Genomic DNA, 12,882 nt, shown 5'->3' on the forward strand with positions numbered 1-12,882 from the left:
GGCCGTCAGTCTTTGCGGTATGTGGGCCATATGTAAGTTGTGTGCAGCCATGGGCCAGTTATATGCGCACTGCTGGCCCTGTGCAGGCCCAGAAAGGTTTCAGCTCTGGCCCCGGATTTCGGCCTAATGTGTACCTTAATCAAACCATGTAATAACAACATGTGCCACAACATGCCGAGACTCTAGTCAGACAGCGAATGGACTGATTCTTATATAGAATCTTATACATACACTTTCTCTAAAGTGAGTGCTTTCTAAATACAATAACATTCTTAACATGCAGACTGGAGGAAACAGGGATTAAACTACTAACCTTCCAATCAGTAGGTGACCTGCGCTTCCTCCTGAGTTACAGCCACCCACTGGCAAAGATGAGTAAACCCTCACTAGGTTTTGGATTAAGTGGAGGTAAATAGGAACATAAACAGTGCCATCATTGCCAGACCTGGCCCACATCTGGTCGACATACACTCTGTCATGACACCAGTTAGTCAGAAGTGCCAGCTTGATACCAGATCTGGGCCAGACCTGCTTGCTATGTGGGACTAACATTTAAACGTCCTGATCTGGGGGATCCTAAGATGCCAAGAAAAATGAGATCCTCCCGTTTGTATCAGTAGCCTCTTAACACCCACCCGTCAAATCCAGTGAACTCTTTAGATTTAGATTCCCATCTATACCTTTATATAGTATTTTCAGCCACACAGAGATCTTTTAACAGAACTGAATTGAAACATGGCATTTTTAAAGTTTCTGAAATTGTTAAGAGACTGAGTAAAATGCAAACTGGTTTAATGGTCAACTGTTTAAACTGTACTGCCCTCCAAGGTGCTCAGGAACTTTTACTCGTGCACCATAGAGAGCATCCTGACGGGAAACATCTTAACCTGGTTCAGGAACAGCACCATGCAGGACAGACGAGCTCTACAGAGGGTTGTGCGATCAGCTGAGCGCACCATCCGTTCCGAGCTCCCTGACTTGCACTCAATCTACAGCAGGACCAAGGCCAGGAAGATTGTGAAGGACCTCAGCCATCCCAACAACAGACTGTTCTCTCTGTTGAGGTCAGGAAAGCGATTCCGCTCCCTGAAGACCAACACAGAGAGACTGAGGAGGAGCTTCTTCCTGCAGGCGATACGGTCTCTCAATCACACCACCACACAGTACTGACCCACACATATAGTTCTTACACACACACTGTACATTCTGGACGTTGTTTTCACCTCTTCACTTAAATCACTTTAAGCATATTTGCACTGCACAAGACACTTACAAATGTGGATATATTTCTTCATACATTCTTATATATTTCTATATTGTGTATTGTGTATTTTGTTGTACAGTTATTTTATTTTCAACTTTAATTTATATATTTATCTTATTCTTTCCCAGTTAAATTTACCCTTCATTCTAATTTGTGTTGTACAGTTATTTCATTTTTAACTTTAATTTTTATATTTTATTTTATTTTTTCCTTCCTAGTTAAATTTACCCTTTTTAATTTTCATATTTATTTCCTATCTTATTCATAGCCTCTTCTTTTTTCTTTAGGTCACGAGCAGTTGTGTAAGCATTTCACTGCATATCATACTGTGTATGACTGTGTATGTGACAAATAAAATTTGAATTTGATTTGTTTTGATTTGGTTTCACCAGTAGATGGCGGAAAACTTTAAAAGTCATTCACCACTATTTCAAGCTTCACTGAGAGGTTTCACAAGAGGAGCTCTGATTCAGGCAGTGTGATCCAGATGGAAGCCCAGACTGAGTCTCATGTTTATCAATTTATACTTTATCACCAGTGTTGGGTAAGTTACTTTAAAATAGTAACTTAGTTACATTACTAGTTACTTCTCTCAAAAGTAACTCAGTTACTTCAAGTTACTCGTTACTTTCAAAGTAACTAGTTACTAGGGAAAGTAACTTTGGTTTTACTCAGAATTCTCTTGTTAATGTGTTGCTTCCATAACTTTGCCAGTCTTCTAGCTTGCTTACTTGCCACAAGTGCACTGTGCCACCTACCAATAGAAAGGAAAAGATAATGTACATATTTCCACGAGAGAAATCCCACGCCTGGACCGTCATTTACTGCTGCCATGATTCTAGCCTACGTCACAGTGTCATGTGCGCCTTTTACATCCAACACAAAAACTGCAGTCGTGGTGCTTTCGATTGTACTCAGAACTCGGAAATTCTGCCTTCTGAATAGGAAGATGTAGGCAACACCAGACTGCAGATGAGCTGCATACAGGGCTGGACTGGGACAAATAAATCGTCCCGGGCATTTTGACTAGAGACTGGCCCACCATTATAGGAAAAATCATAACGCCTTTGAATGAAAATAAACACTGTTGTGACAGTGATGTTCACTGTTCTGATGGTATATATGCATCAATCTATCAATCGTTTGTTGTAAGATTCAGATAATTATTTTTTAAAAGCGAGACATTTTAAATGAGAATAAGAAAGAAAAGTATTTCTTTGTGCCCCCCTTTCCCCGTTAATGCCCTACATGCCCCCCTGGCAACACTTTGCTAGATCCGCCCCTGCACAGTTACCAGCTGTCAGCTACCTAAAAAAGGATCCTGGTGTTATTTGTCTCTCAGAAACAGTTCATAACTTCCCTTCAACTCATTCATGTCACCTAAAAGGTAAACCTGTTTCTCCATCACCTGTTCAGCTCTGATGATCCAGTAAGGACATCTCCTGGTTTCATCTTCATGTTTCCCTCTCACCAGATAACCAAACCGACATCATGACCAGCAGCTTTTATGCAGCTGTGGCTCCAGCAAACATCAGCTGATACTAGAAATTAATATTAAATAAATTCTAACAATAGCTGATCAAGCTTAAACGTGCTGCTGTTGTTTAGCGAGACATCCGCTGGTTTCCTCTTTCTGGCGCAAAGTGAGGGATAAACAAACAAGAGAGAAAAGCCGATCAGCTGATCATTGATCAGTTTCATGATTGAAGTAGAAACGGGAGAGGGAGGGGGGAGAATGAAAGAAGAGGCAGCTGTGCAGCAAAGACACAGAATAACTCCAGCTTTGTGCCTTTTTCATTGTAGCTGAATTACGGGACAAACTGTTCCTTTTCACCTCAATAAGAAACGCGTAATATTTTCTCTGAATACCAGACGGGACTGCGGTCAAGTGAGCCCTCACTTACGAAGTCACAGTCAAGCTAGCCGCCCCGCCAGCCGCACCGAAAATGTGGTTGCACTACTCTTACGTATATTACGGTATGGGTGAAGACCGGCTTAGAAACGCAGTGTTTTGTGTCCTGACACTATTTTACTTCACAATCCACTCCCATTTTTAGTGTATCTCCACTTTCCCCCCTGTGATCCACAGCCCAAATTACTGTATGATTCAGAGAAAATTAACAATAAAATTTACCCAATTTACTCAACTATACTTTTAATGTCCTCATCTTTGACCTCAGATTACAGGAAAACTGTAAGAGGTGACGCAGATATTTCACTGGATTATGACTCTGGGTGACCCCCACTCTGCACCCTGTGATCCACAGCCAAAATTACTGTACGGATTTTGAGAAAATTCATAGCAAAATCTTCCCATTTTGCTTTACTGTACTCCACATATTAACATCTTTGAGCTCAGATTACAGGAAAACTATAAGAGGTGACGCAGATATTTCACTGGATTCTGACTCTAGGCTGTCGCCACTCTTCACCCTGTGATCCACAGCCAAAATTACTGTATGGATTTTGAGAAAATTCATATCAAAATCTTCCCATTATGCTTTACTGTACTCCACATATTGACAGCTTTGAGCTCTGATTACAGGAAAACTGTAAGAGGTGACACAGATATCTCACTGGATTATGACTCTGGGTGACCCCCACTCTGCACCCTGTGATCCACAACCAAAATTACTGTACGGATTTTGAGAAAATTGATAGTAAACTTTGCACAATTTACTCTACTGTACTCTATATATTCTCATCTTTGAGCTTAGATTAAAGGAAAACTGTAAGAGGTGACGCAGATATCTCACTGGATTATGACTCTGGGTGACCCCCACTCTGCACCCTGTGATCCACAGCAAAAATTACTGTATGGATTTTGAGAAAATTCATAGCAAAATCTTCCCATTTTGCTTTACTGTACTTTATACATTGACATCTTTGAGCTCCGATTACAGGAAAACTGTAAGAGGTGACGCAGATATTTCACTGGATTATGAATCTAGACTGTCGCCACTCTGCACCCTGTCATCCACAGCCAAAATTACTGTACAGTTTTTGAGAAAATTGATAGTAAACTTTGCACAATTTACTGTACTATACTCTATATATTCTCATCTTTAAACTCAGATTACAGAAAAACTGTAAGAGGTGATGCAGATATTTCACTGGATTATGAATCTAGGCCATCTCCACTCTGCACCCTGTGATCCACAGCCAAAATTACTGTACGTTTTTTGGGAAAATCCATAGTAAATATGCACAATTTACTCTACTGTACTCTATATATTCTCATCTTTGAGCTCAGATTACAGGGAAACTGTAAGAGGTGACGCAGATATCTCACTGGATTCTGACTCTAGGCTGTCGCCACTCTTCACCCTGTGATCCACAGCCAAAATTACTGTACGGTTTTTGAGAAAATTGATAGTAAACTTTGCACAATTTACTCTACTGTACTTTTAATATCCTCGTCTTTAACCTCAGATTACAGGAAAACTGTAAGAGGTGACGCAGATATTTCACTGGATTATGACTCTAGGATGTCGCCACTCTTCACCCTGTGATCCACAGCAAAAATTACTGTACGGATTTTGAGAAAATTGATAGTAAACTTTGCACAATTTACTGTACTATACTCTATATATTCTCATCTTTGAGCTCAGATTACAGGAAAACCATAAGAGGTGACGCAGATATTTCACTGGATTATGAATCTAGGCCATCTCCACTCTGCACCCTGTGATCCACAGCAAAAATTACTGTATGGATTTTGAGAAAATTGATAGTAAAATCTTCCCATTTTGCTTCACTGTACTCTACATATTGACATCTTTGAGCTCAGATTACAGGAAAACTGTAAGAGGTGACACAGATATTTCACTGGATTCTGACTCTGGGGGACCCCCACTCTGCACCCTGTGATCCACAGCAAAAATTACTGTACGGTTTTTGAGAAAATTGATAGTAAACTTTGCACAATTTACTGTACTATACTCTATATATTCTCATCTTTGAGCTCAGATTACAGGAAAACTGTAAGAGGTGACGCAGATATTTCACTGGATTCTGACTCTAGGCTGTCGCCACTCTTCACCCTGTGATCCACAGCCAAAATTACTGTATGGATTTTGAGAAAATTCATAGCAAAATCTTCCCATTATGCTTTACTGTACTCCACATATTGACATCTTTGAGCTCTGATTACAGGAAAACTGTAAGAGGTGACACAGATATTTCACTGGATTCTGACTCTGGGGGACCCCCACTCTGCACCCTGTGATCCACAGCAAAAATTACTGTACGGTTTTTGAGAAAATTGATAGTAAACTTTGCACAATTTACTCTACTGTACTCTATATATTCTCATCTTTGAGCTTAGATTACAGGAAAACTGTAAGAGGTGACGCAGATATCTCACTGGATTATGACTCTGGGTGACCCCCACTCTGCACCCTGTGATCCACAGCAAAAATTACTGTATGGATTTTGAGAAAATTCATAGCAAAATCTTCCCATTTTGCTTTACTGTACTCTACATATTGACATCTTTGGCCTCAGATTACAGGAAAACTATAAGAGGTGACGCAGATATCTCACTGTATTCTGACTCTAGGCTGTCGCCACTCTGCACCCTGTGATCCACAGCCAAAATTACTGTACGGTTTTTGAGAAAATTGATAGTAAACTTTGCACAATTTACTGTACTATACTCTATATATTCTCATCTTTAAGCTCAGATTACAGGAAAACCATAAGAGGTGACGCAGATATTTCACTGGATTCTGACTCTGGGGGACCCCCACTCTGCACCCTGTGATCCACAGCAAAAATTACTGTACGGTTTTTGAGAAAATTGATAGTAAACTTTGCACAATTTACTGTACTATACTCTATATATTCTCATCTTTGAGCTCAGATTACAGGAAAACTGTAAGAGGTGACGCAGATATTTCACTGGATTCTGACTCTGGGGGACCCCCACTCTGCACCCTGTGATCCACAGCAAAAATTACTGTACGGTTTTTGAGAAAATTGATAGTAAACTTTGCACAATTTACTGTACTATACTCTATATATTCTCATCTTTGAGCTCAGATTACAGGAAAACTGTAAGAGGTGACGCAGATATTTCACTGGATTCTGACTCTAGGCTGTCGCCACTCTTCACCCTGTGATCCACAGCCAAAATTACTGTATGGATTTTGAGAAAATTCATAGCAAAATCTTCCCATTATGCTTTACTGTACTCCACATATTGACATCTTTGAGCTCTGATTACAGGAAAACTGTAAGAGGTGACACAGATATTTCACTGGATTCTGACTCTGGGGGACCCCCACTCTGCACCCTGTGATCCACAGCAAAAATTACTGTACGGTTTTTGAGAAAATTGATAGTAAACTTTGCACAATTTACTCTACTGTACTCTATATATTCTCATCTTTGAGCTTAGATTACAGGAAAACTGTAAGAGGTGACGCAGATATCTCACTGGATTATGACTCTGGGTGACCCCCACTCTGCACCCTGTGATCCACAGCAAAAATTACTGTATGGATTTTGAGAAAATTCATAGCAAAATCTTCCCATTTTGCTTTACTGTACTCTACATATTGACATCTTTGGCCTCAGATTACAGGAAAACTATAAGAGGTGACGCAGATATCTCACTGTATTCTGACTCTAGGCTGTCGCCACTCTGCACCCTGTGATCCACAGCCAAAATTACTGTACGGTTTTTGAGAAAATTGATAGTAAACTTTGCACAATTTACTCTACTGTACTTTTAATATCCTCGTCTTTAACCCCAGATTACAGGAAAACTGTAAGAGGTGACGCAGATATTTCACTGGATTATGACTCTGGGTGACCCCCACTCTGCACCCTGTGATCCACAGCAAAAATTACTGTACGGATTTTGAGAAAATTGATAGTAAACTTTGCACAATTTACTGTACTATACTCTATATATTCTCATCTTTGAGCTCAGATTACAGGAAAACCATAAGAGGTGACGCAGATATTTCACTGGATTATGAATCTAGGCCATCTCCACTCTGCACCCTGTGATCCACAGCAAAAATTACTGTATGGATTTTGAGAAAATTGATATTAAAATCTTCCCATTTTGCTTCACTGTACTCTACATATTGACATATTTGAGTTCCGATTACAGGAAAACTGTAAGAGGTGACGCAGATATTTCACTGGATTATGACTCTAGGATGTCGCCACTCTTCACCCTGTCATCCACAGCAAAAATTACTGTACGGATTTTGAGAAAATTGATAGTAAACTTTGCACAATTTACTGTACTATACTCTATATATTCTCATCTTTGAGCTCAGATTACAGGAAAACCATAAGAGGTGACGCAGATATTTCACTGGATTATGAATCTAGGCCATCTCCACTCTGCACCCTGTGATCCACAGCAAAAATTACTGTACGGATTTTGAGAAAATTGATATTAAAATCTTCCCATTTTGCTTCACTGTACTCTACATATTGACATATTTGAGTTCCGATTACAGGAAAACTGTAAGAGGTGACGCAGATATTTCACTGGATTATGACTCTAGGATGTCGCCACTCTTCACCCTGTCATCCACAGCAAAAATTACTGTACGGATTTTGAGAAAATTGATAGTAAACTTTGCACAATTTACTGTACTATACTCTATATATTCTCATCTTTGAGCTCAGATTACAGGAAAACTGTAAGAGGTAACGCAGATATTTCACTGGATTATGAATCTAGGCTGTCGCCACTCTGCACCCTGTGATCCACAGCCAAAATTACTGTACGGTTTTTGAGAAAATTGATAGTAAAATCTTCCCATTTTGCTTTACTGTACTCTACATATTGACATATTTGAGCTCAGATTACAGGAAAACTGTAAGAGGTGACGCAGATATCTCACTGGATTCTGACTCTAGGCTGTCGCCACTCTTCACCCTGTGATCCACAGAAAAAATTACTGTACGGATTTTGAGAAAATTGATAGTAAACTTTGCACAATTTACTCTACTGTACTTTTAATATTCTCATCTTTGACCTCAGATTACAGGAAAACTGTAAGAGGTGACGCAGATATCTCACTGGATTATGACTCTGGGTGACCCCCACTCTGCACCCTGTGATCCACAGCCAAAATTACTGTATGGATTTCTGATAAAATTAAATCCTATTCCATTACCAAACAAAATGAGTTCATTGAAGTATTTGCTTAACTACAAGAAATGTCTTTCCACACACAATTTAAATTTTTCAAAATGTCATTCACACACCACCTCAAGTATCAACTTCAGTTTTAGACATTATTTATTCAGTGCTTAATCACAACAATAGTCAACTTAAGGCACTTACATAATAAGTTAAACCTTACAATAATACATACAGAGAAAAACCCAACAATCATATGACCCCCTATGAGCAACAGTGGGAAGGAAAAACTCCCTTTTAACAGGAAGAAACCTCCGGCAGAACCAGGCTCAGGGAGGGGCGGCCATCTGCCTCAACCGGTCAGGGTGAGAAATTACATTTCTCAGATTACTGATTTCTCATATTACTACTACACAGTTTAGATACACTCAACAAAAATATAAACGCAACACCTTTGTTACTGCTCCCATTCCCCATGGGATGGACGTAGAGACCGAAAATTCATTCCAGATACACAATATAACCATCCCTCCCAAACAGTGGTCACAAATCAGTCCAAATGTGTGGTAGTGGGCACATCTGCCATATTGAGATAATCCATCCCACCTCACAGGTGTGCCACATCAGGATGCTGATCTGACATCATGAGTAGTGCACAGGTGTACCTCAGACTGCCCACAACAAAAGGCCACCCTGGAATGTGCAGTTTTGACTCACAGCAAAATGCCACAGATGCCACAAGCAATGAGGGAGCGTGCAATTGGCATGCTGACAGCAGGAATGTCAACCAGATCTGTCGCCCGTGCATTGAATGTTCATTTCTCAACCATAAGCCGTCTCCACAGGCGTTTCAGAGAATATGGCAGCACATCCAACCGGCCTCACAACCGCAGACCTCGTGTAACCACACCAGCCCAGGACCTCCACATCCAGCAGGTTCACCTCCAAGATCGTCTGAGACCAGCCACCCAGACAGCTGCTGGAACAATTGGTTTGCACAACCAAACAATTTCTGCACAAACTGTCAGAAACCGTCTCAGGGAAGCTCAACTGCATGCCCGTCGTCCTCATCGGGGTCTTGACCTGACTCCAACTCGTCGCCGTAACAGACTTGTGTGGGCAAATGCTCACATTCGATGGCGTCTGGCACGTTGGAGAGGTGTGCGCTTCACGGATGAATCATGGTTCACATTGTTCAGGGCAGATGGCAGCTGAGAATGTCCCAGTTCTTGCATGGCCAGCATACTCACCGGACATGTCACCCATTGAGCATGTTCGGGATGTGCTTGACCGGCGTATACGACAGCGTGTACCAGTTCCCACGAATATCCAACAACCTCGCACAGCCATTGAAGTGGAGTGGACCAACATTCCAAAGGCCACAATTGACAATCTGATAGACTCCATGCGACGATGTGTTGCACTGCATGAGGCAAATGGTGGTCACACCAGATACTGACCGGTTCTGGGTCCCCAGACCCCCAATAGCGCAAAAAACTGCACATTCCAGGGTGGCCTTTTGTTGTGGGCAGTCTGAGGTACACCTGTGCACTACTCATGATGTCAGATCAGCATCCTGATGTGGCACACCTGTGAGGTGGGATGGATTATCTCAATATGGCAGATGTGCCCACTACCACACATTTGGACTGATTTGTGACCACTGTTTGGGAGGGATGGTTATATTGTGTATCTGGAATGAATTTTCGGTCTCTACGTCCATCCCATGGGGAATGGGAGCAGTAACAAAGGTGTTGCGTTTATATTTTTGTTGAGTGTATCTAAACTGTGTAGTAGTAATATGAGAAATCAGTAATCTGAGAAATGTAATTTCTCACCCTGACCGGTTGAGGCAGATGGCCGCCCCTCCCTGAGCCTGGTTCTGCCGGAGGTTTCTTCCTGTTAAAAGGGAGTTTTTCCTTCCCACTGTTGCTCATAGGGGGTCATATGATTGTTGGGTTTTTCTCTGTATGTATTATTGTAAGGTTTAACTTATTATGTAAGTGCCTTAAGTTGACTATTGTTGTGATTAAGCACTGAATAAATAATGTCTAAAACTGAAGTTGATACTTGAGGTGGTGTGTGAATGACATTTTGAAAAATTTAAATTGTGTGTGGAAAGACATTTCTTGTAGTTAAGCAAATACTTCAATGAACTCATTTTGTTTGGTAATGGAATAGGATTTAATTTTATCAGAAATCCGTACAGTAATTTTGGCTGTGGATCACAGGGTGCAGAGTGGGGGTCACCCAGAGTCATAATCCAGTGAGATATCTGCGTCACCTCTTATAGTTTTCCTGTAATCTGAGGTCAAAGATGAGAATATTAAAAGTACAGTAGAGTAAATTGTGCAAAGTTTACTATCAATTTTCTCAAAAACCGTACAGTAATTTTTTCTGCGGATCACAGGGTGAAGAGTGGCGACAGCCTACAGTCAGAATCCAGTGAGATATCTGCGTCACCTCTTACAGTTTTCCTGTAATCTGAGCTCAAAGATGTCAATATATAAAGTACAGTACAGTAAATTGTGCAAAGTTTACTATCAATTTTCTCAAAATCCGTACAGTAATTTTGGCTGTGGATCACAGGGTGCAGAGTGGAGACAGCCTAGAGTCAGAATCCAGTGAAATATCTGTGTCACCTCTTATAGTTTTCCTGTAATCTGAGCTCAAAGATAAGAATATATAGAGTATAGTACAGTAAATTGTGCAAAGTTTACTATCAATTTTCTAAAAATCCGTACAGTAATTTGGGCTGTGGATAACAGGGTGAAGAGTGGGGGTCACCCAGAGTCATAATCCAGTGAGATATCTGTGTCACCTCTTATAGTTTTCCTGTAATCTGAGCTCAAAGATGAGAATATATAGAGTACAGTAGAGTAAATTGTGCAAAGTTTACTATCAATTTTCTCAAAAACCGTACAGTAATTTTGGCTGTGGATCACAGGGTGAAGAGTGGAGATGGCCTAGATTCATAATCCAGTGAAATATCTGCGTCACCTCTTACAGTTTTCCTGTAATCGGAGCTCAAAGATGTCAATATGTAGAGTACAGTAAAGCAAAATGGGAAGATTTTACCATGAATTTTCTCAAAAACCGTACAGTAATTTTGGCTGTGGATGACAGGGTGCAGAGTGGCGACAGCCTAGATTCAGAATCCAGTGAAATATCTGCGTCACCTCTTATAGTTTTCCTGTAATCTGAGCTCAAAGATGAGAATATATAGAGTACAGTAGAGTAAATTGTGCAAAGTTTACTATCAATTTTCTCAAAAACCGTACAGTAATTTTGGCTGTGGATGACAGGGTGCAGAGTGGCGACAGCCTAGATTCAGAATCCAGTGAAATATCTGCGTCACCTCTTATAGTTTTCCTGTAATCTGAGCTCAAAGATGAGAATATATAGAGTACAGTAGAGTAAATTGTGCAAAGTTTACTATCAATTTTCTCAAAAACCGTACAGTAATTTTGGCTGTGGATCACAGGGTGAAGAGTGGCGACAGCCTAGAGTCAGAATCCAGTGAAATATCTGCGTCACCTCTTACAGTTTTCCTGTAATCGGAACTCAAAGATGTCAATATGTAGAGTACAGTGAAGCAAAATGGGAAGATTTTACTATCAATTTTCTCAAAATCCATACAGTAATTTTTGCTGTGGATCACAGGGTGCAGAGTGGAGATGGCCTAGATTCATAATCCAGTGAAATATCTGCGTCACCTCTTATGGTTTTCCTGTAATCTGAGCTCAAAGATGAGAATATATAGAGTATAGTACAGTAAATTGTGCAAAGTTTACTATCAATTTTCTCAAAATCCGTACAGTAATTTTTGCTGTGGATCACAGGGTGCAGAGTGGGGGTCACCCAGAGTCATAATCCAGTGAGATATCTGTGTCACCTCTTATAGTTTTCCTGTAATCTGAGCTCAAAGATGAGAATATATAGAGTACAGTACAGTAAATTGTGCAAAGTTTACTATCAATTTTCTCAAAAACTGTACAGTAATTTTGGCTGTGGATCACAGGGTGAAGAGTGGCGACAGCCTAGAGTCAGAATACAGTGAGATATCTGCGTCACCTCTTATAGTTTTCCTGTAATCTGAGCTCAAAGATGTCAATATGTAGAGTACAGTAAAGCAAAATGGGAAGATTTTACTATCAATTTTCTCAAAAACTGTACAGTAATTTTTGCTGTGGATCACAGGGTGAAGAGTGGAGATGGCCTAGATTCATAATCCAGTGAAATATCTGCGTCACCTCTTACAGTTTTCCTGTAATCTAAGCTCAAAGATGAGAATATATAGAGTACAGTAGAGTAAATTGTGCAAAGTTTACTATCAATTTTCTCAAAAACTGTACAGTAATTTTGGCTGTGGATCACAGCATGCAGAGTGGGGGTCACCCAGAGTCAGAATCCAGTGAGATATCTGCGTCACCTCTTTCAGTTTTCCTGTAATCTGAGGTCAAAGATGAGGACATTAAAAGTATAGTTGAGTAAATTGGGTAAA

General features: G+C 40.4%; 1 pseudogene; it reads left to right on the forward strand.

The window, feature by feature from the left end:
* LOC146578653 (uncharacterized) overlaps positions 1-12,882 on the forward strand; it is a 563,460-nt pseudogene that overhangs the window by 254,141 nt on the left and 296,437 nt on the right.

Source organism: Mchenga conophoros, linkage group LG3 (genome assembly GCF_057382185.1).
Source record: "Mchenga conophoros isolate Kocher_MC1m ecotype Shallow Benthic linkage group LG3, M_conophoros_male_GT1.1, whole genome shotgun sequence".
NCBI classification, from domain to species: Eukaryota; Metazoa; Chordata; class Actinopteri; order Cichliformes; family Cichlidae; genus Mchenga; species Mchenga conophoros.